This window comes from Myotis lucifugus, unplaced genomic scaffold (genome assembly GCF_000147115.1).
Source record: "Myotis lucifugus unplaced genomic scaffold, Myoluc2.0 scaffold_40, whole genome shotgun sequence".
Taxonomy (NCBI): Eukaryota; Metazoa; Chordata; class Mammalia; order Chiroptera; family Vespertilionidae; genus Myotis; species Myotis lucifugus.
Window position 1 is genome coordinate 19,760 of NW_005871088.1, and position 5,332 is coordinate 25,091.

A 5,332-nucleotide genomic window follows, 5' to 3' on the forward strand; every position below is an offset into this window, starting at 1 on the left:
ACATTTACTAACAATATTTCAGCCCTGGCTGGTGTTGTTCAGTTGCTTGGGCATCGTCCCATGCACTGAAAGGTCTCCAATTTGATTCCCAGTCAGGGCACATCCCTAATTGGGATACATGAGAGGGGCAGCCAATCAATGTTTCTCTCTCTCCCTCTCCCTTCCTCTCTCTAAAATTAATGAAAACATATTTTTTTTAACCACAATACTTTAGAAGGCTGAATTTAACTCCCCAACCACCCTGGCACATACATTAAGGCAAAGGCTCCTGGAGAGGCATGTCCACCTGGCTGTGGGCTGGGGACTCAAGGTGAATACACGCCATGCCTCTCGGGCCAATAGAAGGGCTTCTCCCTCGTATTCACTGAGCTGTCCTGCATCCCAAAGGAGACTCTCAGACATGTTGATGAATAAGTCTGTTCCCACCACACCTGGCATCATTTTTTTTCTTACCTTCACCCAAGGGTATGCTTATTGATTTGAGAAAGAGAGAGAGAGAGAGAGAGAGAGAGAGAGAGAGAGAGAGAGAGAGAAACATCAATTGGTTTCCTTCCTTATCTGCCCCAACTGGGGAGCAAACCCACAATCTAGGCATATGCCCCTGACTGGAAATCGAACCCGAAACATTTTAGTATACAGGACAATGCTCCAACCAATTGAGCCACAACAGCCAGGGCCACACCTGGGATAATTTTGATAGCTGTGTTCACTTCACTCTATTTGTACACACGGTCAAACTTCCAGGCCAGGATAAAATTCCCATATTCCCATTATCCATCACCATGGGACCTGCCTTGTTGATGGCCATTTGAAGTTCAACCATGCCCCCAAACTCAGCTCACTGGGACGTGAGTCATTGGGATGACCTTGATGAGGAATCACTTGTACCCCTGATCCTCAAGGTTCTTTGAATCTCTCCTGAAACTGGCATCACGATAAAGCACTGGTATAGCCCGCCACGATCTTCTCCTGGGTCAGGCAGCCTCCACCGCCTTTGATGAGATTGAGATCAGCATCTGCTTCATCAGCACCATCGAGGGCAAGGGCGAGGGCGATCTCTGGGTGTCGGTCCAGGTCACTGAGAGTTAAGCCAGACTGCAGGATGAGCTGATGGACCTGGAAGGAGGTGGGAACACAGACAAGGTTCACATTCCCTTGTTTCATTCTCTCAGCTATTTGCTGCACAGCATGGGCAACTGTAGAACCACTTCCAATCCCCAGCACTTGGTTATTCCTCATGAGATTCTCCTTCTCTGAGAGGCCTACAAGTTTCTTGGCCTCCTTACCGTTGGTGCTTGTTCTGCCTGAGCCGCCTCGAATCCCAGACAACTCACACCAGGGTGGGCCGAGGGCCAGCCCTGGGTGCTAGAGTGGCAGGGCTAGGACCAGCCTGTAGATGGTGCTCAGGATGGCGCCCCTTTACATAATGCTCTTAGAAGTCCCAATGTTTGGTCTCACATGTAGTTCTCTCACACTCTGCAGCTCAGTTGGCCAGGGTGAAGGTATGCCTAAGTCCAAGGTCAAAACTGTCTCTCTGAACCTTAACACTTGGAGTGGGCTCGCGTGAATTGCGCGTACTCCGCGGGAGCCGTCTTTAACTCGGTTCATATAGATTTGCGGTGGAGTGCGGGAAACGTGTAAACTCGGGCCGATTGTAACTGCGTATTACCAAATATTTGTTTGTAATCCACCCTTTTGGTGGATGGAACAAAACCAAAAGACAGAGCCATCTTATATTTTGGCGGGAAATTCACCCCACACCGGAGTGTTAACAACAGCTCTGCTTGGTCCATTAACATGGTTGTCTGGGTCAGTACAAATTCCCTGCTCAGCTTAGCAGTGATGGCGAATCTATGACACGTGTGTCAGAGGTGACACGAGAACTCATTTTTTTGGTTGATTTTTCTTTGTTAAATGGCATTTAAATATATAAAATAAATATCAAAAATATAAATCTTTGTTTTACTATGGTTGTGAATATCAAAACATTTCTATATGTGACACGGCACCAGAGTTAAGTTAGGGTTTTTCAAAATGTTGACACTCCGAGCTCAAAAGGTTTGCCATCACTGGCCTAGGGAATCAGGTGAACAGAGAATCTATGTGGGCAATCAAGCATTAAAGCAGCTTATGGCTCAGACAGAGAAAAGTGGTTAAAGAGGAGGCAGGGAGGGAGTGTCCAGAATTAATGACCCCTTTTATGGTGCACTTGATACCAAATGTGGCACTATCCCAATGATATGCTTGTTACCTTGTCTATGGGAATATTCTTTCGGGCTCTTTACAGCATTCAATCATTCGACAAACTCTCTGGCTACTTATGATTTATCAAGCACTCTTATAGGCACTGGAAAAAAAGAGATAAGAAAGTCCATGCCCTCGGGAACCAGCAGTCAGAAAACTGGATACCCGACACATAAATAAATGCATGCAAAAGAGGGTTATGAGCTATTAAAGAAGCAAGCCTGAAATTAGAGGGCTTTCGGACAAAGAAACCATATTAGAGGCCAGGACAGATGACATAATTTGCAAAGCCCAGTACAAAATGAAAATGCTGAGCCCCTAATTTAAAAATCATTATGAATCTCAAGACAGCAGCAATAAAGCATTCATTCAGAATCACTCCCGGGCTTTTCCTGCACCAAGGATAACTGTTATGAGACTGAGTATCATGGCAACCCAGTATGCAGACACTTGGGTGATTCTTTGTGTCTCAATCCTATTTCTACATCCCCTGAAACCAGCAGAATGCTTGTCCATATCTCCCGGAACAGCTCCTCAGGATTCACAGACAAGTGATTCCAAGGCAGCTTATTCTGTATCTAGACTGTTAGCTAGCCGAGATCAGTCTTCAGTGATGGGGTGAGAGGTGAGTTCAGTCAGATATCCTGGGTTCCTGAAAATGCATGCCTTGGTCTACTGGTGACCAAGAGCAGCAAACGTTCTTAAACATGACAAGAGCTCTAATAAGAGCGAGGAGTGCTTAATTAAAGAAGTAATTAGCTTTGTACATAGGACGCTTAGAGTTCGAAAGAGAATACTTATTTGATGGTTTGTGGGGAGAAATGCAATGCTCCCTCTCCTCTTAATCCACCCTAGAAAAGGGTGTGTTTGAACTGAGTGAAAGTAAAGGACATAAGGGGGCTGTGGCATGAATGATAAAACTATTTCAATGAGCAGTTCTTTATTCTCAGTGACCAGAGGGCAGAATGTAAGAAGCTCATAGAACGTAGACCAGGGCCAAGCCTGGCAAAGTGGGTTGGAGGCCCTGGAGAGGTGGCTACACTCTCATCTGTGGAAAGGGCTGCAGAGTCTCCCACAACTTGGACAATTGCTAGAACACTGCCTTTTCCAGCCCAGGAGTTCCACAGGGGAATATAGGATGGCCCCGCTGCAGAAAAACCACACCTTAAGCTCCAAACAGCCGATAAGTGATTCTCTCTCATCATTGATGTTTCTGTCTCTCTCTCCCTCTCCCTTCCTCTCCGAAATAAATAAATGTGCTATACATTGGTCATTGTCCCCAACATGCTGGCCAGTTGTCCTGTCCCGCAGCCAGCGGATGCCCATGCTGGGCTGTGCTCTGCAAATGCACCTCTTCATCGCTCTGGGAGGAGCAGAGTGTTTCCTCCTGGCTGTGATGGCCTACGACCGCTTCGTGGCCATCTGCAAGCCCCTGCGCTACACACTCATCATCACCAGGGTCCTCTGTCTGCAGATGCTGGCTCTGGCGTGCGTCAGCGGCTTTGCACTCTCACTCACTCTTACCACCCTGATATTCCTCTTGCCCTTCTGTCAGTCCCATGAGATCAATCACTTCTTCTGTGACATCCCTGCTGTGCTGTTCCTGGCCTGCTCAGACACACGAGCCAATGAGATTGCTGTCTTCGTGGTCTGCACGCTCATCCTGTTGATTCCCTTCTTACTGATATGCTCTCCTACGGATTCATTATCACCGCCATCCTCAGCATCCACTCAGCCCAGGGCAGGAGCAAAGCCTTCTCCACCTGTGCCGGGCACCTGCTGGTCTCTCTTCTGCACTATGGCTGTGCAATATTCATCTACATTCGCCCCAAGTCATGCTACACCCCAGAACAGGACAAGATCGTGTCCTTAATCTACACCAATGTAACTCCCATGCTCTACCCCATGATCTATAGCCTCAGAAACAAGGAAGTCAAGGGTGCCATCAGGAGACTCCTGGGGAGCTATAACCAGATGAGGCGGCAGCCTAAAGCCAGGTGAAGGGCAAAGTGGAGTCCACCAGGACTAACCCGGCCCCTGACAAGAACCCAGTGGGTCATCGCACTGCACACTTTGCGGCTCCATTCCCCTCACTGAGGGCTGCTCCATGGTTCTGCATGCACCTGAACCTTACCACCCCCTCTTCTATGGTCACAGAGATGGAATAGATCCTGAGGCTGTCCAAAACGCAGCCGTCCAGGGGTATTTTGCTGTCCCTTCTTGGACAATGATATTCATCATCTGGGACACTGTCAGTGGTATGGACACCGACAGGAAGAAGGTTATGAGCCTTAGTTGGTTTGGCTCAGTGGATAGAGCGTCAGCCTGCACACAGAAGGTTCCCAGGTTGTATTCCAGTCAAGGGCAGGTACTTCAGTTGCAGGCCCCTTCCTGGCCCTGGCCCTGGTCAGGGCTCATGCAGGAGGCAACCAATCGCCGTGTTTCTCTCACTTTGGTATTTCTCTCTGTTTTTCCTTCTCTCTATCACTCTCTAAATATTAAAAAATTAAAAGAGGTCATGAGATGACTCAACCAAAACATTAAGGCACCACTTCTCTGGACAAACAGTTAGAGAGGATAAAATACAAGGAGCTCCCAAGCCCAACTAGGCAAAGTGAAGACGTGGAAAGGCAGAGCCTCCCAGAAATTGAATCTTGCATCACCACAAAACAACCTAGCGATCACTGGAGATACAACAGTGCAAACCAAACAGCAGCAGCCCTGGGGGCCTGTGACCTGCTCTGCCCCCATCAGCTCACCATCCTCACGAAGGAATTTCACTCACTGTCCACCCCAGTCCAGCCTCTGGGCCAGGTGACCCTCCTCCTTGCGTTGCTTAAAGGGCCACTTGCTCCTGGTAGGCAGTGCAGACTGCCCTTCCTCCTACCTGCCCTGCCCTGCTTGGGGAGGTGCCTCTCCACCATGGCCACAAGTGCTTACTCATCGCCCAGCACTGAAATGAACTGTCCCTGACTGGCCTGGGGGCACTTGCAGGCAAGAGGTGTGATTACTCTCTGTTACCAGAGACCTGGCACATGACAGGTATTCAGTAAGCAGTAATCAAACTGTGAGCCCCATGCGCTTTGGC

At 48.5% G+C, this 5,332-nt stretch overlaps 1 pseudogene; it reads right to left on the reverse strand.

Annotated features, from left to right (window-relative positions):
* Positions 1 to 305: 305 nt before the first annotated feature.
* On the reverse strand, positions 306 to 5,101 carry LOC102421752 (annotated as a pseudogene).
* Between the last annotated feature and the right edge of the window lie 231 nt (positions 5,102 to 5,332).